Consider the following 23,932-nt stretch of genomic DNA (forward strand, 5'->3'; position numbering starts at 1 on the left):
ATTATTTAGTAACTAATAAAAGCAAAAACAGTGTATATTATTTAATTAAATAGAAAAAAATCTAACATCTCGAGAAACAACAAAGGAAGAATTTCATGACATGTTGAAGCAAGAATGCGGCATAAAAATGGAACATCGAAGACACGAAAAGAAAAACGAATGTGGGAACGTTCTATAAGTTTTCAAACAGTGGTTCTGGAACCTCAGTTGAGGCACCTTGAAGTTTGCAAATGGAACAACTTTACATTATCCTGTTCGAATAAATATGCACTACCTGGCAATATTAGATTGTATACAGTATTTCTGCATAAATCTCCAAAGCAGAGATGTTCACGGGTATAGCGTGTGTGAGAAAATGCATTTCAGAATATAGGCTTCACGAATGAATTTATGTGGTCCCTTTTAGCAATCATTCGGCTCATTTTACGTGAGGTTGCCCTCAAGGATGTGAAACAAGACAGAAACATGTGTTTCAATCTCATTTACATAGTAATACAAGTTACATATATTGTAACAGTTACAGTAAATATATTTGAAATGTTAACTGTTAGATTAAATCCCTAGTTTAACACTACTTCCACACGTTACAGCATGCTGTCACACCTGTTAAAGGATGTAGTCACCACGTCATCCACACGTTTGGAGGCAACGCTGTACTCGTCTCTGCAGGTAGTTGTGAGTTCTTTCAAACATCTCTGGATCATCTCGTAAACCTCGACAAGACTTCACAGTTAGCTTCCCAAGGCCTTCATCAGTACCCTCATGCATACTTCACTTTTGAGGAGGCCCCAGACAGAAAAATCGGAGGTCATGTGTCTCTGGCGTCCGAGGTGCCGGCACGGGTCCAAGAATCCAAAGTATCCAGCTTTGGCGATATTAGTGCGTTAGGTGTAGACTTACATCAGCTGAAAAATGTTCCAGTACCCCATCAGGTGTGTATCACATTCGCCAACGTTGAGCAAGATAATATCTTGGAGCAAACCTACAAGACTACGCCATACAATGCAGCAAGTACTCTTCGCTTAATAAGACGATCACGTAGTAACCTTCATCTTATGTTCAATGATGTGTGTGTCTCTCCTAACAGCCCTCATGTGAGAATTTTGGCAGGTATTTACAATTTCGTTTTTGTAATTTGTAGACAGACAGGCCAAATAAATAGTGCACATCATTCGCTTCGTGAGACGTACAGTATGCATGTGACATGAGGGGAGCCCGAATCTCGTGGTCGTGCGGTAGCATTCTCGCTTCCCACGCCCGGGTTCCCGGGTTCGATTCCCGGCGGGGTCAGGGATTTTCTCTGCCTCGTGATGGCTGGGTGTTGTGTGATGTCCTTAGGTTAGTTAGGTTTAAGTAGTTCTAAGTTCTAGGGGACTGATGACCATAGATGTTAAGTCCCATAGTGCTCAGAGCCATTTGAACCATTTTTTTGACATGAGGGGAACTCGGCTGCTATGTATATACATCTTAGCTTAGTTATCAAGGTTTCAGTCTATACTTCTTCACACATTCATTTTACAGAGATGTAAGCTGCACATGTTTCTCGTTGTTGCCACAGAGGGACAGGTGTCTATTGGTGCATTGCCAAGAACAATTAAGGATGTAATGTTGATGAATGTGTATTTAACAGTTACCTAGATAGTAAATTCTGCAGGATATTGGAGCAAGTCTGCATACACGGCTGTTACCATGTGGATATGGAAATAACGCAAAATTTGGCTGATATTTCTAATAGACTGGAGATGTGTGGAATACAAAGCATCAAATCATAACTTCTTTGTACAAAGTGACCACCAAGGAAATAGCATGTGACTGTGGACAACGATAAGACAGTTGGAATAGACGGTTTATTGTGGAGACCCATAATTGTAAAACAAATATATATGGTATAACAATTTGTCAACTCACAGCTCAGGGGTGAAGAATGAGATTGTTAACCATGAAACGTCCCCTTTGAAAAATTATACACGACTGTGCTTAACCTGACACACAATATTTTGTTAGCGCAACGCAATCTGACTTTCAAAAAATCCCTACAAAAGAATGGCCCTGACTAACATTAAACTATACCTTTCACAAATCACTTACCTCACAAAAATCTTCGCTATTGAAGCTACTGCAATACAGCGAGCGCCACTACTACCAGCTAAATAAAAGATTCAAAGTACTGAAGGCACTAACTACTGATAGGCATAGTTAGCAAATGAAAGATTTTGATAGAGAACAACCAATGTATTTACCTCAATAATAATATATATATAGCAGTTCATTACAAATTTCAAAACTCCGCCATCTCTCTCCCCACATCCACCACTGCTGGCGGCTCACCTCCAACTGCCCAACGCTACGCGCTGTTCACAGCCAGTTGCCTAACACTACGATGGCGAGTATTACAACAATGCAAAGCAGCCACAGACTGCACACAGCACAGCCAGTGATTTTCATACAGAGGTGGCGTTACCAATAAAAAAACCTAAACAGCCTACTTACAACCATACTATCAATTTTACAAAATGTCCCTGATACATATATTTCAGAAAATTCTACATCTTACTCGTCTAATAAACGTGCTACTGCCATACTGGATGGTCTGACTGATAACTACAGAATGGTTATTGTATTTTACAAAGTGCAAGTCTGTGTAATGTATTAAGTGGGGAGCTGAGAACGTAAATTGTACTAGCGCATGCTAAAGCATTCGCAGTAAATGACTGCCGCAGTTAAATGGGTATTTATAAACTATGTGACTTAATATGGACTCGTTGGATACTTTTTCCTAATGGTAAGTTAGTCTGTGTGTAGTTGTAGATATAGTTAGAGATTGTAGTGCCTCTGCATTATTTTTATAATGTATTAAAAGTATTTATACTGCTTACATCTTAAAACTATTTGGAGTAAAACAGTTACAAGTGCAAAAACTTTTTATTTACTGTACTATATTTAGAAGATTTTGTTTACAGTGCCTATGATGTACATAGTACAATACATGCTCGTTATTAAACAAGAATATGTGAGTAATTAAAATAAAATTAATATAAGAAGGTGAAAAACTATAGATAAACAGGAAATAAAATTAAAATATCAAAATGAAAATGTTTTGTTATAGTTCTAACAAATATGAAAGATTATTCGTAGACACTTTCTACAATCGCATCATAGTCATTGTCTCCAGAATCATAGTAATTTCCTTCTGTGGCGGTTCTTGAAGAATTTCCTTTAGGCAGCACTTGTGCTGCTGTACCATTCTGTTTTGCTTTTTCCAGTCTTTTTCGCACCCTTCTCTGATAATATCCTCTGCTTTCTCCATTTCCTCTCATTACACCCATGGTACCTGCTGTCTTGGATGGGATATATTGTTACGGAATTCGTGATGAAGTAGAGAGATATAGTTCATCATTTCCTGCAGATTTTTCCATTCCTCAAATTTTATTTCAAACTCATCTTGATGCAAATGCTGTACATCAACATGGTATTCCGCTGTTGTATTTTGCTTCTTTCTGTGTCTTTAGCAACATTATCCTTTGCTGTGCACCCATGGCTTTGATTAAAAGAATGTTTTCTGTTTTCATTTCCACTGCGGAAAGCTTTCTGCTGGTCTGTTTTAGTGCTTACATCCAGACCAGAGGAACAAATACATGTCTGAAGCGTTTCTTTGGCGCTTCAGAGAGCCAAAAATGTTTATCAAATTCCAAGGACCTTATGATATATTCTGTAAATATGCTGATTTTGGCCAAAGATGTACGATCAGTATTTCAAAATATGACCTATTTAAACATGTATTAAATACTACTATAACTGCTCTTAAAAACAAAGAATAGCTGAACTTCCAAAAAATGCATATCCGAATCTTCATTAAACACATCAACGATTCTCCTCTTGTCTGCCATTCCACTTGTAATACTTGTATACTAAGTGCAAACCAGGAATTCGCTTAGAGCGCAAACTTCATCATCACATAGTGCGGCACCAAGCATGAATTCGCGTGTTCTTCTTCTGCTAGTAAGAGATCCACAATTTAGCTTTCCAAATGTGTATTTAGAGTATGTTGTTGTGAAATGTCTCTTGTACCATTTCTACTCTTAGCACTTCAAATGTCAACAAGCAGCAGTCACAGTACGCTCTGCTATACTATGTGCCAGTCACTTCAGTATGGTTTAAACTATTAGCATGTTACAGAATAGTTGCTGCGTTGCGTTTAACAGTGTTCCGCAATTTATCCACTCAAGCAATAAAAACACACAAAATTTGTCTTGTTTACAGTCAAACCCCTGACAATCGACAGCAAGAAAAGATTGTCTCCTATGCTCTGTCTGCAAGAACAATATAAATGTCATAATAAAGGTAGAAAAACGTATTTTTTCTCCTCAATCCAGAACATCGTTCTTCACAATACCAAAAAGTATAGATACCGACAAATGAGGATGATTTCCCATAACTAATGTTTTTCAGCAGGTCATACGAAGAATTAACAATATATTAAACAGATTTAACCATGACCTATTTCAGAAATGTGTTATGTGTATGCATATGCAGAAGAAAACTGGAAATGAAAGAGATGGGAGAAAAAAATAAACAAGTATTTTGGCTAAAACAATTGCAAGAAAGGATGAATATAACGTGCTATTGGAAAATGAACTATCTATTTCATATGTATAGACAAGAACAGCAAACGGCTTTAAAAACATTGTACTGGAAATACTTGATATGACATAGAGGGGTATAAGAGAACAATATTGGCTGCAAATACAAATGCAAAGTGGCCCTCTGTTGAAGCACTCACAGCAAATGGATCAAAATACGTTTACTATTACTGAGGATACACGAAAATCGTTTTTATAATCCTTCATACCCATAGAGATCTGCTTAAGATGTATCTGTATCTAAATATATTCGTCTCAACATTTTGCATCTAGTAATAGATACAAATGCCATTTAAAATGTTTAGGTTTTATTGGAATATCTGTATTTAATGATAATTCGTCTGCTAAAGTGCTAAACATAAATTATTATACCCACATTCCACTAGAATAGAGTTGGAAGAGTTGCCATATTATATCAATGAGTATGTAAAATGCTGTTACAATACCACTATGCAGGAAATAAAAGAAAAAAATTTAAATTCCCGGTTATTTTCAGGTAGGAGAATGGTTGTGAAAGGGGTACACAGTCGCATCCTCCAGCATTGTGCAGATTCCAGGCTCCAATCATCGCACTGAAGGAGGACGTTGTTAGCCTAGTATTGGGTCATTACAACGATGTCTTTGATATCTGTTTTAGCAGAACTAAGAGGAACTTTTGAGAACTAATACTGGCAAATTTACGTTTTTTACTGTAGCACTAAGATTTAACTACTGTCACCGCCAATGTACCCTTCGACAGCAGTTTACAACGGTAGTGCCAAAAAACAAGCCATATGAGTTTTGTACTATTATAGACTAAGTCTTTAAGTATTTAAACAAATGATAAAGACAAATTTTGGTTTCCTTAAAGTGAAATTTTATTCTGGTGCAAACATCGAGTTTTCGTCTGTAATCACAAATCGAACTCTCGTCCTTGTGGAACTTTGTCACTAGTAGTACACGTATGGATATGGAATGTCTTTTACAGAAAAAGACTCCACATTGATTTAAGTCTTTACAAAGCTGACATATCGTATTTACTGCTTTTCGCAGTTATGTTTGCGTATTACGAAAATATTTGGTTTAAGTGATATACCACATTAGAGAGCGCTCCAAATTGGGTTATTTTTAGTATGACTTGTTACGCCAAAGCGTTAAAAATTAATGACGCCATAGGATAAATATGTTACAGATCTTGGTATTATTTACTAGTTGATTATGAAAAGTAAAGGAGATGTAAACTGTAGCCGTTACACAAGAAACTTAGCACCATAATTACAATCGATGATTTCACAGCACTCCTTGAAAGTTAATTTTTCTACCACTGGTGGAACATAACAGAATTATGCATAAGATCAAAAATATTGAAAAAGTTGTATTAGCCAGTTATTAACGTCAATTACATTTTTGTTACGTAGAATATGATGCATTCGTCTCCCCCTCTTAAAATCGTGCCTGGTGAGTTCATGGAAGTTTGTTTATATACCAGTAGTGGAACACAACGTCAGGTAGGAGAAAGATAGAAATGAAAATATCTATGTGTATTTTGCTAAATAATAAACACAATTTAGACGTGGTGTATGGTTTGGGGCATAGCTGTGAAGAAGGGGAGGAGTATGGGGTGGGGATATGTGGCTTAGGAGAAAAGGGGACATGATGATGTCATGTTTTTCCCCTTACCCATGTAAGTATTGTTTATAAAGCTGTTGATAATGTCACTTTTGCTACAGGATCTGTCGTTACAAAGAATGAAGTGAAGCTGAGAGACATTGGTTCTTTCGCTGCATTGGACAGACCATGCGTTTTCGTAGGAGGAGTACTGAATTTTAGTAGTAAGAAGGCCGATGCTTTTCACGTGTTAGCGGTTGGCTCAATGTTGGCATTGTACGGAGAGCGTTTAAACGATCGTGACGTAATTACACTACTGGCCATTAAAATTGCTACACCAAGAAGAAATGCAGATGATAAACGGGTATTCATTGGACATATAGATTATACTAGAACTGACACGTGATTACATTTTCACCCAGTTGGGTGCATAGACCCTGAGAAATAAGTACCAGAACAACCATCTCTGGCCGTAATAACGGCCTTGATACGCCTGGGCAATGAGTCAAACAGAGCTTGAATGGAGTGTACAGGTACAGCTGCCCATGCAGCTTCAACACGATACCACAGTTCCTCGTGAATAGTGACTGGCTTATTGTGACGAGCCAGTTGCTCGGCCACCATTGACCAGACGTTTTCAATTGGTGAGAGATCTGGAGAATGTGCTGGCCAGGGAAGCAGTCGAACATTTTCTGTATCCAGAAAGGCCCGTACAGGACCTTCTATATGCGGTCGTGCATTATCTAGCTGAAATGTAGGGTTTCGTAGGGGACGAATTAAGGGTAGAGCCACGGATCGTAACACATCTGAAATGTAACGTCCACTGTTCAAAGTGCCGTCAATGGGAACAAGAGGTGACCGAGACGTGTAACCAATGACACCCCATACCATCACGCCAGGTGATACGCCAGTATGGCGATGACAAATACACGCTTCCAATGTACGTTCACCGATATGTCGCCAAACACGGATGCGACCATCACGATGCTGTAAACAGAACCTGTCTGTGATGCAGCGTCAAGGGTAACCACAGCCACGGCCTCAGAGCTGATAGTCATGCTGCTGCAAACGTCGTCGAACTGTTCGTGCACATGGTTATTGTCTTGCAAACGTACCCACCTGCTGACTCTGCGCGATCCGTTACAGCCATGCGGGTAATATGCCTGTCATCTCGACTGCTAGTGATACGAGGCCGTTGGGATCCAGCACGGCGTTCCGTATTACCCTCGTGAAGCCAGCGATTCCATATTCTGCTAACAGACATTGGATCTCGACCAATGCGAGCAGCAATGTCGCGATACGATAAACCGCAATCGCGATAGGCTACAATCCGACCTTTATCAAAGACGAAAAAGTGATGGTACACATTTCTACTCCTTACACGATGCATCACAACAACGTTTTACCAGGCAACGCCGGTCTACTGCTGTTTGTGTATGAGAAATCGGTTGGAAACTTTCCTCATGTCAGCACGTTGTAGGTGTCGCCACAGGCGCCAACCTTGTGTGAAATGCTCTGAAAAGCTAATCATTTACATATCATAGCATCTTCTTCCTGTTGGTTAAATTTCGCGTCTGTAGCACGTGATCTTCGTGGTGTAGCAATTTTAATGGCTAGTAGTGTACTTATCGTACTTCTAATGTCTTCGAAGTTTTCAATAGAGATCTCGGTACATGTTATTTTAATGTGATTATGGCTTTTGTTGTGAGAACAGGTAGTCGTCATAAGGCTGGCGCTGGTGAGACAGTTTTTGTCTGGTGTAAAGGGCATGCTAGATGTGAAACTGTAAATTTTGTTGGTGATTTTATTGTATATTTTCAGTAATAAAGTGTGATCTTGAAAAAAAAAGTCACACATTGATCCTGCTAGAAGTCGAGAAGCGATTCTTGCTGGTTCGGCTCTCAAGGGCACCCTGGGATTCTCTCTGCATGAAGACCCCCGTGCATTTTCGTGAGTGGCAGCTCAAAGTTCGCGTCACAGGTCAGTTTGGGTCTAGATACACTACTGCACTCTTACTTTCACTCACTGAAGATGTATGTATAATATTCCCGCAGCCGTTATATTTGGTAAGAGACGGTAATTTACTGTACAAGGATCGGCGTAGTCGAGACATGACGTCACTATTGTTTCGAGATTTCTCGTTTGTTATTTTTAATTAACCAAAAATTGGCATAGCTTTTTGTTTAAAGTCAGTCTTTAAAGAAAGAATTATGTGAAACAACCTGAGCATTTTTTTTTACAATTTTTGTAAATACTAACTCAACAGCAATGGATCCAATAGTTTCGTTCAGCTTAACATAACCTTTGTCCGACCACCCAAGTCAAGCAACGCCGGGCCCCGTTGGTACTGGGACGTGTTTCCGCCTCGGAACACCAGGCGCCTTTGGCACAGGGACACGTTTTGAGTAGCCGAAGTGGCGCCCAAGTGAAAGACTTCCACCACGCTGTTGAACCATAAGACATTATTCTTATTATTATTAAGTTTGCCGAACTTCCTGGTGTTCCGTCACCTCAGAATCTTGTGAAGGTCGCAAAAAATCGGCTCTGTCGATGCCGAGCGTTACGTGACCGCAGCGGAAGATCGGTACGTGTCCCACTGTGAAAAGCAGAGGTGTGCTCAGGCGCGTCCAAGATGGCAGCACATTCGAAATGCTCAGAAAAAAACATACACGAGATTTTTTGAGTCATCACTCCTGTCAAGGCGAGTAATGTCTGGAGAGGGGAGTAATGTCCTGATCGGTGGATTGGAAGGAATGGTCCAACAGCCTGGCCACCCCGCTCTCCCGACATTACACCCCTTGACTTTTTTTTCTGGGGCTATATCAAGGACGGAGTCTTCGTTACAACAGTTGCTGTCGTCGAAAAACTGAAGGCTAGTATACAAGCTGCTGTGGGTACTGTGACAGAGGACATATTACGAAACACCTGGCGGGAAATGGAATACCGCCTCGACATTCTCCGAGCTACCAAGGGAGCACACGTTGAGGTTTACTAACGTAAGTGGTCTTAAAAAAAAACCTCATGTCTTAACAGATGTCCTATCATCCTGTCCCGTCTCCTTATCAGTGTTTTCCACATATTCCTTTCCTCTTAGATTCTGCGTAGAACCTCCTCATTCTTTACCTTATCAGTCCACCTAATTTTCAACATTCGTCTGTAGCACCACATCTCAAATGCTTTGATTCTCTTCTATTCCGGTTTTGCCCCAGTCCATGTTTCAATACCATACAATGCTGTGCTCCAAACGCACATTCTCAGAAATTTCTTCCTCCGATTAAGGCCATGTTTGATAGTAGCAGACTTGTCTTGGCCAGGAATACCCTTTTTGCCGGTGCTAGTCTGCTCTTGATGTCCTCCTTGCTCCGTCCGTCATTGGTTATTTTGCTGCCTGCGCAGCAGAATTCCTTCACTTCATCTCCTTCGTGATCACCAGTCCTGATGTTACGTTTCTCGCTCTTCTCATTTCTGCTGCTTCTCATGAAAGTCTTTCTTTCATATACTCTCACTCCATGTTCTGTGCTCATTAGACTGTTCATCCCCTTCACAAGCTTGTGTAATTCTTCTTCATTGACACTGAGGGTAGCAATGTCATTAGCGAATCTTGTCGATGACATACTTTCACCTTGAATTTTAATTTCACTCCTGAATCTTTCTTTTAATTCCGACATTGCTTATTTGATGTACAGATAGAACAGTAGGGGCGAAAGACTATATCGCTGTCTTACATACTTTCTAATCCTGCACTTCTTCTTTGGTCTTCCACTCTTATTGTTCCCTCTTGGCTCGTGTACAGTCTCGTGTTGCATATTTCCCGTCTCTCCCTACAGCTTACCCCACTTCTCTCAGAATTTCGAACATCTTTGCCCATTTTTCATAGTCGAACGCTGTTTCCATGTCGACGAATCCTATGAACGGGTGCTGATTTTGCCCCAGTCTTGCTTCCTTTATCAAGCGCAACGCCAGAATTGTCTTTCTCGTGCCTTTACCTTTCCTAAAGCCGAAATGATCACCACCTAACGCAAGTGATAACGTGAGACTAAACATGGCTGTATTCGTCGGAGACGGCGGTAAAAAAGCAGTCAATTATCAGGACACTCCAAGGTGAACTGGAACCAGCCAAAGTGGTTACCCTGGACACGTCGTGACCGTCGGCTCAGAAGTTCAGAAAGTGAATGCTGAATAGTGTAGAGCATTCTATTTGCACAAGTCAGCGATGAAAAAAAAAAAAAAAAGAAAAGAAAAGAAAAGAAAAAAGAAACAGCCATAACATTGTCCATCGTGAGAAAGTCGCCTGCCACACAGGCCACATAGGGCTTCAAAGATGCCGCGCAGGGTCTAAGGCGCTGCAGTCATGGGCTATGCGGCTGGTCCCGGCGGAGGTTCGAGTCCTCCCTCGGGCATGGTTGTGTATGTCTGTCCTTAGGATAATTTACGTTAAGTAGTGAGTAAGCTTAGGCACTGATGACCTTAGCAGTTAAGTCCCATAAGATTTCACACATATTTGAACATTTTTTTGACTTCAAAGATCTTGTTACCTGGGAGAGAAAAACATAGTGTTGACAGTTCACTGCCCGTACTGTCCTCGTTTATATCTTCTGCAAGTTCCCTATTATCACACAAAAATACGTGGACAAAAAGTTTCATCGCCTCAAAAAGCTGTCGGACCTTTCCTAACCTATGACTTTGAGGTACCAACATGAGCGTAGTGAGAAATGCCAACGGAGTCGTTTCGAACCGACGCAAAAGTAACTCAATTTTAAAGGCGAATATTCTTAGAACAAGCACAACAACTGCCACCCGTAATATTTTGCTTTGATTCTGTTTGCAAATACTTAAAACGTGACTCTGGTAAGAGTTATAATTTCAGAGCACACAGCAGTTGTAAACGGACAGAGAACAATAATCATGGTTTGATATATAAATGTACATCTTTATAAAAACAATACAATCGTAACTAAAATTTTCTACTGGTGCAAGTACAGGCCGCTGCAATCAACAAACATCCCAAAAAATTGGAGACTCCCACAAAAACCTGCAAAAGGTAAAGAAAATAAATGTTACTGCACATGTAGATGACATGAAGAGCAACAAAATAAGGTGCATGTAACTCATCAGAGTGCTATAGACAAAACTGCATTTGTCTCGAATAAATCTGGACCACACTTTTAATTTACGTAGGCAAGATAACAAGGCAGTAAATACGTTAATATGAAGAATTAATACGAGGGATATTCGGAAAGTTAGGAACGATAGGTCGCGAAATGGAAAATACAATGAAACTCAAAACTTGTTTATTTGCTTCAGTTAGCCACACCTTCCAGCTACTTCTTTACACAGTCGTTATCACTTTTCAATTCCCTCGTTATAGAAGACAGCCACCAGTGTTTTTCGACAATTTTCTACTCTGGACTGCAGCTCGTTGTCTGTGTCAAAATATCGTCTTCATAGCCAGCGGTTCATTTGAGCAGAGATGAATCTCGGGGGTAGCCAATTACGGGCTGTATTGTGGGTGATCAAACACCTCCCATCGAAAACCCTGCAGAAGCATCTCCATTTCCCCTGCAGAGTGCGGCCGAGAACTGTCGTGTAGAAAGAACCGCATGACAGTTATGTTTTGTGGATTGCATAGCTTCAGGCGAAATCTTTCGCCAGATCCTAATACTTGGTGGAAGATGCTAATTTCTAGCCGTCTTTATGCTCTCACTGTGAGGTCAGAACTGAAAAGAGTGACATGATCCATGCGATCGACGAGCGAAGTAGACACAGTGCCCAACGCATCTGCGCAAAGCTTCATCAGATTTTTACTATATTTTCCATTTTGCGACCGATCGTTCCTTACTTTCTGAATAACCCTCGTACATATATGACTGATATGCAACTGGTATTTTTAAACGTTAGAGACAGAAAATCATATATACTCGTAAATGTTTGATTTTGTAATTTTGACGACAAAATAAATCCACATAAGAAAGACCGATTTTTCTTTTTGGTTTTCAAATCTAATCTATTTTACACATGTAAAAACACATATTTACCAACATAATCCATACAGAAAAAAATGTGAACATACACGTTGTGGGCCCGCATCTCGTGGTCGTGCGGTAGCGTTCTCGCTTCCCACGCCCGGGTTCCCGGGTTCGATTCCCGGCGGGGTCAGGGATTTTCTCTGCCTCGTGATGGCTGGGTGTTGTGTGCTGTCCTTAGGTTAGTTACGTTTAAGTAGTTCTAAGTTCTAGGGGACTTATGACCACAGCAGTTGAGTCCCATAGTGCTCAGAGCCATTTGAACCATTTGAGCCATACACGTTGTAAAACAGAAATTAGAGAGTATAGGAGAAATGAAATGAAATGAAATGATCGTATGGCATTGTTGGCCGGGAGGCCCCTTGCGGGGAAGTTCGGCCGCCGTATCGCAAGTCCTTTTCAGTTGACGCCACTTCGGCGACTTGCACGTCAATGAGGATGAAATGATGATGATGAACACACAACACCCAGTCATCACGAGGTAGAGAAAATCTCTGACCCCGCCGGGAATCGAACCCGGGACCCCGTGCGCAGGAAGCGAGAACGCTACCGCAAGACCACGAGCTGCGGACAGTATAGGAGAGAGAATATCCCTTACATACCCGAACACAGAAACGACGGGGGAGTGAAGAAGGATGTTTCTATGCTAAGGAATGGCTATTTATTCTTTGTGCTTCAAATTCACCTTCTGCATCCTCTTACCAAGTTCTTTTTGTACGTACTTCTCAATCGAAAATTTAGGATAATCGGTACGCTTGCGACAGCCTTCGATACAAGCAGAATTCTAACGCGGCCCATACCTCGGGTTCTGTTGGTGACAGAAACGTAGGGTCTAGTGTTTTAGATAGCCGTTGGGCCTGGGGGCCATTTGTATAGCCAACAGAAGGATTGTCTTAGCGTCACTGCCCTACAGTACAAGATCAAAGTATGGATATTAGGCTGTTTCTCCTGCTTAGGCAAATGGAGCAAATAAGTTGGCCTTTTTTGCATTTGATGTGGTATACAAAAGGTCTTCGGGGGTTTATGGAGGCATCGTTATTAGTTCACGAACTATTCCTTAGAGAACCTGAAAAAAAGTTTATTTTTACGGTATTTTCCTGCCAAAACCAAGCCGGGGGTTCCAAGACCGTTAGGCACAGAAAACGGCTGAAATGTCTACGGTATGTTTCTACGATACCGATCTCGATCAGCCTTGAAACATTTCTTGGTATCTTTATCCGTCTCCGAGATACAGAGGTAGAGAGTTACCTTACTTCCATGGGAACAATACGCACGTAAAATGCGGCATGACACGAAATATAAAGAGAAGGAGGAAGTGCAAGTGGGTGAGAGCCAATGATAATGACAGACAGACTCTATGAGAAAGGCAACGAGGAAGATAGAGATACTGACAGTGAGAAGGTACAGCAGCAGTGGGAGGAAGTGAACGAGATAATAGCAGTAAGAGAGAGCAACAGCGAGATAGTGACAGTGAGTGGAAACAGTAGTAGTAGGACAGAACGAAAAAGACTGTGGCTGTGAGACAGGAGGCAGTCACAGAGAGACACAAAGAGATAATGATAATAAGTTGGGCTGAATGTGCAATGAAAACCGGCAAGTGGAAGTAGATGGGTATGAGTGACTTAAAGTGTTGAAGTAGTGGGTAGGTGCGAGTTACAGTTACGGGAGCTCATGGGAGTGTAAGGTGAACTGCATGTTAAAACGAGCGCGAATGTGTTCCCATGCCAAAATATTTAAGAAATTCTTTAAAGTTGCTATGGAAGGTACACTACGGGCCATTAAAACTCCTGCACCAAGAAGAAATGCAGATGATAAATGAGTATTTATTGAACAAATATATTATACTAGAACTGACAGCCGGCCGGAGTGGCCGTGCGGTTCTGGGCGCTACAGTCTGGAACCGCAAGACCGCTACGGTCGCAGGTTCGAATCCTGCCTCGGGAATTGCTGTGTGTGATGTCCTTAGGTTAGTTAGGTTTAAGTAGTTCTAAGTTCTAGGGGACTGATGACCACAGCAGTTAAGTCCCCTAGTGCTCAGGCCATTTGAACTGACATGTGATCACATTTTCATACAATTTGGGTGCATAGATCCTGAGAAATCAGTACCCAGAACAACCACCTCTGGCCGTAATAACGGCCTTGATACGCCTGGGCATTGAGTCAAACAGAGCTTGGATGGCGTGTACAGGTACAGCTGGTAGGGCTTCGCAGGGATCGAATGAAGAGTAGAGCCACGGGTCGTAACACACTGAAATGTAACGTCCACTGTTAAAAGTGCCTTCAATGCGAACATGAGGTGACCGAGACATGTAACCAATGGCACCGCATACCGTCACGTCGGGTGATACGCCAATATGACAAATACACGCTTCCAATGTATGTTCACCACGATGTCGCCAAAACGGATGCGACCATCATGATGCTGTAAACAAAACCCGGATTCATTAAAAAAAATGACATTTTGCCATTCGTGCACCCAGGTTCATTGTTGAGTACACCATCACAGTCGCTCCTGTCTGTGATGCATCGTCCAGGGTAACCGCAGCCATGGTCTCCGAGCTGATAGTCCATGCTGCTGCAAACGTCGTCGAACTGTTCGTGCAGATGGTTGTTGTCTTGCAAACGTCCCCATCTGTTGACTCAGGGATCGAGACGTGGCTGCACGATCCGTTACAGCCATGCGGATAAGATGCATGTCATCTCGACTGCTAGTGATACGAGGCAGTTGGGATTCAGCACGGCGTTCCGTATTACCCTCCAGAACCCACCGATTCCATATGCTGCTAACAGTCATTGGATCTCGACCAACGCGAGCAACAATGTCACGATACGATAAACCGCAATCGCGATAGGCTACAATCCGACCTTTATCAAAGTCGGAAACGTGATGCTACGCATTTCTCCTCCTTACACGAGGCATCACAACAACGTTTCACCAGGCGACGCCGGTCAACTGCTGTTTGTGTATGAGAAATTGGTTGGAAACTTTCCTGATGTCAGCATGTTGTAGAAGTCACCACCGGCACCAACCTTGTGTGAATGCTCTGAAAAGCTAATCATTTGCATATCACAGCACCTTCTTCCTGTCGGTTAAATTTCGCGTCTGTAGCATGTCATCTTCGTGGTGTAGCAATTTTAGTGGCCAGTAGTGTCGAATGAGGCGCTGGTTCGCCACTATTCGGTCAGAGTGTTTTAAACAGAAACATATTCACTTTTTCTGTGCTCCAATACGAGCATTTTCTCGCTGGTGATATAAATGTCCCATTAGATCCAGTTGACTTTCCTCTGTTGAACGATTTTCTTTCATAAAGTCCCTGTCTTTGCTATAAGGACCTTTCACAGGTGGAGTATAGAAGGACTTAATGTTATGTAACTTTCACAATAGTTGTTCTCTAGCACGTTCATCTGGTTTAGTTTTAGCAGCCTAAGTGACTATTAGCATTACACCGTCTGAATTAAGTGATGGTCGAGGATAACATGAGTCTTACTAATTTATCGTTTGCCAACTTAGAGTCCCACTGCCAAAATAAAGTGTAACAGAGACTACACTCAGGTGCTTCACTAATTAAAATCTTAAAGTGGAATGAATTGCACAGTTACCAGGTAGAGTTTGAATTCTTGATTGCTTACATGTGTTGTTTGTGTTGTAAAATCAAACTTCCGTGTTACATTATAAGCGAAACATGTCTTGCCACCACATGGTACCGAAAGAGGTTGCGCTTTGGTAACACACTGGACTCGCTTTCTTGAGGACTTTTGGCAGACGCTGGCATGGTTCCTTTGAACTCGGCCAACTTTTTTCCCTAGCGCTCCCTCATATAAGCTTGAATTCCACTCATGAAGACCTCGTCACATGCTTCAGAGTACGAGTAGCAATGGTGATCACTCATTGCACAATGAGGTGGGCGTTTTCTGGTGACCGCAGTCCGCAGAGTGCATCTCACGACAAAATTACACTCAAAATTAATAGAAACTACGTGTTGCTGTTGTCTGTCACGTTTTTCAGCCTCTCTTTTCCTCATTTGCAGATATATAAGTTGTTAGGCTAAATACGAGTACCGCTTTTTGCAAGTGTACTGAATGTCTTATTAAGACCAAACGCCTTTCGTTTATTCTAAAGCATCTTCAGTGGCCACTATAAGAATATAGTTTTTTTTTTTCTCTGACAATCTCGTTTGCTAGGATCATGAACATTTCACATGGTTGAACTTACTACATTAAACAGTATTACTTCTTATCGTTACTCACGGTTTCTTTGTTATTTACGCCATTCTTCGTATTGTTCCACGTATGTGTGTTAGATTGCAGCAAGCAGCACTTACACTAACACTAAACATATTCACGTTTGGTCTAGCGGTTCTGGCGCTGCAGTCCGGAACCGCGGGACTGCTACGGTCGCAGGTTCGAATCCTGCCTCGGGCATGGGTGTGTGTGATGTCCTTAGGTTAGTTAGGTTTAAGTAGTTCTAAGTTCTAGGGGACTTATGACCTAAGATGTTGAGTCCCATAGTGCTCAGAGCCATTTGAACCATTTTATTCACGTTTTTCGTATTGTGAAGAACTACTGTCCTTTTCCGATTATGGAATGCGTTGGTTTTTTGTTTGTTTTTGTAGTAGTGGGAGCATTTGATATTGCCCTCTCTCTGTGTGTGTGTGTGTGTGTGTGTGTGTGTGTGTGTGTGTCTGTGTGTGTGTGTGTTTCTGCAAAGGGAGCTAACATTCTTAATTACTGTGTGTGTGCGGTACAATGATGGCTGATCCAGCCTGGAGATATTATCTAGTTTGAGATATTATTTTGTGGTATCTCAGGGCGCTGTTCTTTCTCTGCAATATGCTCTATTAGTTTAATCAACGTCCGGTTGCTGATGTTTGCCTGGACTTTTATTATGTATTTAGTCTCTATCATTGCTTTTCGAATTTGGAAGTTCTCCTGTATGTTTAGACGTTCTTTGCTACTGAATCAGAGTAGTTTCATGTTCATTTCTATTGTGGCAGGATGATGGTCTTCTTGATTGAGGTGTTCTACAAATGTTGACTGACTGACGCCATATTTCCATGCTCTTTTGTGTTATTTACACCGTATTTCGAAAGTTCTGCCTGTCTGCTCTAAGTATAGAGGATCCAGCTGCTACACTGGAATTGTGGGATACCAAATTTTTTGTACACGTCAATGTGATCTTCCTTTCTTAGATATTTCTGTACACAGTTATTACTTTGTTATGCTGTTTTTCTTCCTTGTTTTTCTTCCTTTCTTAGATATTTCTGTACAGAGTCATTACTCTGTTAAGCTGTTTTTCTTCTTTGTTTTTTGAGCAGATTCTCAATTCTGTGTGTGAGTGTGCACCAGATCGTCTGTGTTGTGCTCTTGTTGTCTAGTGGTTATGTTGTCTGTGTGTGTATTAGTGGTGGGTGTTATGGGTCTCTAAATTTGTGTAGTGTTTCGTTTTTTTACTTTTATGTTCTTCTGGGTTGATTTCTGTTACTAGTGATTCTTGGTATTAGTTATTTTTTGCTATATCAATAATTATGTTTAACTCCTTACTATTGTTATGTTTACTCTGTGGAGCATATATCTGAGGGCAGATTCTTTTCGAGCCTGTGGGCAGTTAGATGACAGATTTAATATCATATCTATTGTGGTGTTTTTCCTGTAAATGACTATGAGTCTTGCTTAATTTACTTTGTGATGGATATATCTAGGAAGTTTATTTGGACTGCTTGTTCTGCCTGAAAGGTGAACTTTATGCTTTTGTGTAATGTGTTTATCTCTGACTGTCGATATTCTATTTTATTTTCTGGTTCATCTAGCAAGTACAAGATGCAATCCACGTAGCTCCACCAATGCAGTGTACTGTATTTTCATGCTACTGTTTTCTGGACAATTTTATCTTCCATTTTGTTCATGAAGATATTTTCTCACTTCTCATAAACTTGGGGATCCCATGGGCAATCCTTCTTGAAGTTAATATTCTTTATTGAATTTAAAGTAATTTTGCTCAGTAATGGTGTGCAGGAGTGTGTTTATCTCTGTTGTGTGTTATTGTAAGTATCTAGGTCATGTTCTGTTATCTTGATTGTTTCTTTTCACAGGATTATAGAACGCTCGTTTTTTAATTCAGAGATAGGCTGCTAGATTTGTTACCGGTGGGTTTGAACAACAATGGAAATTTCTGGAAGAAATAAGACGTTCTTTACGATAATTATTATTGAGAAAATTTAGAGAACCGGTATTTGAAGCTGATTGCCAAACGATTCTACTGCCGCCAACAAACATTGTGTGTAGGGACCACGAAGATAAGATACGAGAAATCAGGGCTCATACGGAGGCATACAGACAGCCGTTTTTCCCTCGCTCTATTTGCGAGTGGAACCGAAAAGGAAATGACGAGAAACGGTATAGGGTACTCTCCACCAAGCACCGTACGGTGGGTTGCAGATTATCTACGTTTATTAGTTCTTTGTGTTTCATTGTTCTGTCAGCTTGCCTTTTATGTTGCTTTGTGAGAATGTTTAGCACATTGAAACGTCACAGGTTTACGCTTCATTTAACTAAATAATTTCTACATGTTTAATAATTCATTTTATTTTACGCCGAGAGCGTCATTTCAATGTTTCGTCTAGCTAATTATCCTCTGGATTCAAGAATGCTTCCATGTATATTTTTTCTTCTGTTGGTGTCACACCTCCTCTCTCATTCTTTAATCCCGTGATGTATGTGGATGGATAAACGTAATTATGCACGGAATATATAATAATCTGGGTTAGTCAAAGATGGTAACAGTAGGGTAGTTTAGCACCAAGATAACAACGTGAGTAGATTTGGCAGAGAGTTCGTGATTCCAAAGATGGTGGGGATGAGCAGGGCAGAGTTTGTGAGGTTGTTTCTCACTGAGGTCCTACCCCCACCACCAGTTTTTTTTGAACGGTTGGCGGTTGGTCCTGGAACGCGCCATGTTAGGACACTCTGGGGCCGCCGATTGAACGAGACGGACGCAGGGGTGCGGCGCTCGTCATGGATGGTGAGAAAAGTTATTCATAATGTCGGTCTTCTGGGGTAACATTGATTATGGAGCATGTTCGGGTGTGAATTAATACCGGGAAACGTTCAGCGATATTTTATTTGTAGAAAATTTTCAGATTAATGTGTTTCAACTAGCAGACTTGGGCGCGAGGTGACTGAGGGCATGAACCAACGGTTCTTGTTCTTAGGTCAATAGCAGATAGGTTCATTAATGTTTCATTTGTTGCATAGTTTAGTTCTGGATACAAGCAACATAAAGGTTTCATGATTCAACGGTTTTTTTACTTGTTTCTTTGTTGTCGAACTTGGCCACGTGTTGCCATCATTCATGACGGTAGTCAATCGATTTGCCTTTCGTTAATTATAGCATGAATAATGTGGAGTCATGAAGCCTGGGCTGGTTTGCTCACGTTGCAGTGCGGTTGCATAATACGCGGTTTCAACATGAACTTATCCGAATGGTACTGCATGTGAAGTAACGCAAGTAATGTTTGAGAGAGTGAAAGGTGGTATCCTTCCCTTCTCCGCGCGTTAAATGGGTGTGACAATAACTAAATGGTGTTAAGAGGCCACCATTCAGTAACATTCATTTTTACCCATTTTAATCATTAGTAGATGTAACTGGCGACGAAGTATTGTCTATGTTTCCGTTATCATGAGATGCAAGAGATAGTGATTGTTTCATGAAGGTTTTGTCACCGAGAGTGGTCGTTTTCTTAAATATAATAGATTTCATGTATGTTCTGTCACAGAGGGTAATAGTTTTCTTAAATGTTATCGAAATAAATCAGAATGATAATTGAAATTCTCTCTTAGCGTTATTCAGTATCCTTCATCCATACCACCGAGATAATGACTATATTCTATTAATTTTCAATCCAGGCATATCTATTGTATGCATTATGCACATTATGCAACTAACTGAATTCATAGTATCAAAAAAAAAGAAAGTCTTACAGTCCCTAATGTGCACGTATTGTTCCATGGCCATTCACCGATGTTGCGTTATCCGTTCCTTCATTTTTAAATTAGAATACTATCTTTTCTAGCGTGTTTGATTACCCATATCTCAATTTATCCGGCCTAAATGAAAGAATTAGACACATAGCGGTAGAAATGGGAACCATGGAGCACTGTGTCCGCTTACATTAAAGGGAGATACTTCTCACATGAAAAATAATCAGCATAACAAACAAGGGGTAGACTTTCAACATGTCTGTCGAGGATGTAGGTGGGTGCGTCTCTGTAATTTATGATGAGTCTCTTGGGAGTATATGCATTGTGAAGCTTTGGCTGAAACCTGATACCCCAAAACTCCAGAGCCAACTAGGAGAGCTGACTGACTAATAAAGAATGATTCATTCCCATGGCCTAGGAAACGATATATTACAACACTATTTCTAACATCATTATTGTAATGTTTTACTTGCAAAAGAACTCACCATCACTAATTCAGTGTACATAAAACAATGTGACTGCGGTTATAGGCAACAGCCACAGAGGTCGATACGGAAGCACCTGTAACAATAAGATTCACAACAGAAGTACAAGGTACATATTATTTCATTCTATGTATCCTGCCTGGAACCCTGAAAATGGAAAGCAAAGGTGTGAAACAGACTGCTCACAAAATCTGTGAACAGGTAGCCAGAGGTAATTTTACAAGTGGTTGTTTGCTGTTTGACTTTACTATGGGTGCTGTAGAAGAAATCAACAGTATATCTTAAAACTCCAACCTCTTTATCTTTAACATCCCACTTTTTTATGGAAGTGATTTATGTCTTTAATCCAAGGGACAATCAAGTTTATCAGTGGCAAAATTAAAGGGCAAAAACATATACAGGCGTTTGTTTAGAATAACTAAATATCTCTAGAAATGCGCATAATCCAAAACTAATGTTCCAGATGAAACGCTAATACATTCCAGAGGGACATCTATTTGTGCTAAGAGTGGTCACCCACTAACTCCTCTCCCCAAACCTCTGTGAGGGAATTCAACATTCTATTTTCAAATGGGTAGACGCATTTTTAAGTTCAGATTCCAATTACGCCCCAAAAATGTCTAGGGTTTACGTGAAACAATTTTTTCTGTGCTAGGTAAAAGGCGTTGTAATCGTTGCTAATGTGTGCCTCTCCATAAAATTTATCGTGAGTGTGATCTGCAGCTCCACGTCAGACTGTGCGACTTGTCTGCCTCTGACTGCACCTGCACATCGAGTGGTTGCAAACGCTGCAGCCATTTGTCGCACTGAAGCTGCTACCCGAGGACATGCGGCGCAAATAGGAGACGCTGCAAGTCATAAGAGGTTGGTCTTCTGTCTACACTGTTCATTCAAGGCCTGAGAAACATCCTCTTTGCTTAAAAATTTGTGTAAATGATGATTGCAATTACCATTGAAATTAATCATGATCTGCAGTACTAGTAGGGAGATGGCGTCACAATCACAATGTTGATGTCAAACTGATAACAAATTGATATGCAAATTAATTAAATTGACCAATGAATTACCTCCACATCGCTCACCACCGCTCCCCCAGCCACTGACAACATGTGTTTTCCTCAACCTGCACTTCGGTTCTGGATGGATGTTTTGGTTTGTGGGGCGCTCAACTGCTCGGTTATCAGTACCCGTACAAATACCCAACCTTTCCTCAGTCCGATCTCGCCACTTTCATGAATGATGAGGCAGGAGAAAATCCCTGACCCCGTTGGGAATCGAGCCGCGGACCACTTGCTTGGGAAGCGAAAACGCGACCGCGAGACCACGAGCTGCGGACTGGGTTCCGGAACCTTCCCATTCTAAAATGGTTCAAATGGCTCCGAACACTATGGGACTTAACATCTGAGGTCATCAGTCCCCTAGAACTAATAATTACTTAAACCTAACTAACCTAATAACATCACACACATCCATGCCCGAGGCAGGATTCGAACCTGCGACCGTAGCGGTCGCGCGGTTCCAGACTGAAGCGCCTAGAACCGCTCGGCCACATCGGCTGGCCTTCCCATTCTCACTCTCACCCTCCCCTACTTACCCTATTGATGGGAATTTCGAATTTTGGTAGGAATTTCGAATTTTGCTAAGTCTTTCTTTCTCCCAAGGCTATGCTGATGTCCCACCGCATGCCCCGCCCTGGAACTGGCAGGACGTGAACCCTGGTCCTTCTGGACGGAAAGCTCAAGGGCACCCCCCGACATATGGAAACTGCGCAGATGTAGAAGAGGAGGGTTAGCCACGAGTCTATGTCTTATCACACAACGTGGCTTGCCCACTCTGTAAAGTGGGATAGGCGGCGACAAGCAGTGGCAGATAACCTAATGGAGTACAATACCGAGTTTTGCCATGTTGATCCAGAGCCATCGTCAACTACGTTTGTGTTGCTCACAGGATCATCGAGATTGGAGTGTTGATCAATAGAACTTGTCGCCTGGTGACGTTTCTTGATACATCAGCTCGACGAGCATGCCACAAAAGATGCGACCCACTGAGGACAGAATTATGCTGTGAGGGACTTCACCTCGGCTTCAGTAGGGCCTGTGGTAGCAGTCCGTGACACCGTGAGACTAGTAGCCTACATGAACTTTAGTGCAGACCATCTGCATCCTTTCACGCTCGAGGTTTTCACTGATGGTTCAAATGGCTCTGAGCACTATGGGACTTAACTTCTGAGGTCATCAGTCCCCTAGAACGTAGAACTACTTAAACCTAACTAACCTAAGGACATCACACACATCCATGCCCGAGACAGGATTCGAACCTGCGACCGTAGCGGTCGCGCGGTTCCAGACTGTAGCGCGTAGAACCGCTCGGTCACTCCGGCCAGCTCACTGATGGTGACGACAAATTCCAGCACGATAACACTCTGTGTCAAAAGGCTAGATTCGTGCTACAGTGATATGAGGGGCGTGACAGTGAACTCACGCTGATGTCCCGGCCACCAGATGCGCCTGATCTGAACCCAATGGAACGCATGTGGGACACTACGGACAGCCCGCTCCGCGCCTAAAATACCATCGGTCCGTAATTTATGGCAGTTGGGGGAACTATGCATTGTCATCTGGGGCCACACACCTCTGGTAAATGAGCAAGTACTTGTCGAATTATGTTGGTTTGTGGCAGAGGGCGTTGAACAGCTGTGCCATCAGCGCCCTTGAGGTAATGATTTACTGATAACATTAAAATCAAGTTTCATCCGCCCCCCCCCCCCCACCAGAATCGTACGACAACACCAATAAAATGAGCTTCAGGAAAGTTCGTAATATAATTCCAGCGAGATACAGGAGAATAACTAGAAAAGAAACATGGAAAAACACCTGTAAATACACGGTTAAAAAAGGGATGATAACCGACGCTGGATGACTGCTTACAAATAATGAGTGAACCATCTGTTCTGTGACACATTAGGACCTCACACACAATATTTTAGGAAGAGTTCCGGGCACCTCATAAAATCTCAAAACACGAACACTCGCCTCGTTATCAGTCAGAATAGAGGGAGACCCACTTCAATATAAAATATACACAGTTAAAATATGTTGTACTGACAGCTCCGTCCCGCATCTCTGACATGCCTCTCTGAGCCGTGAAAGGGCTATTTCTTGAAGCCGTAATGGCTGGAAGGAGGTAAACCTAGGTCGCACTTGATGCTTTATGAAACTTC

The sequence above is a fragment of the Schistocerca nitens genome, chromosome 10 (genome assembly GCF_023898315.1).
Source record: "Schistocerca nitens isolate TAMUIC-IGC-003100 chromosome 10, iqSchNite1.1, whole genome shotgun sequence".
Taxonomy (NCBI): domain Eukaryota; kingdom Metazoa; phylum Arthropoda; class Insecta; order Orthoptera; family Acrididae; genus Schistocerca; species Schistocerca nitens.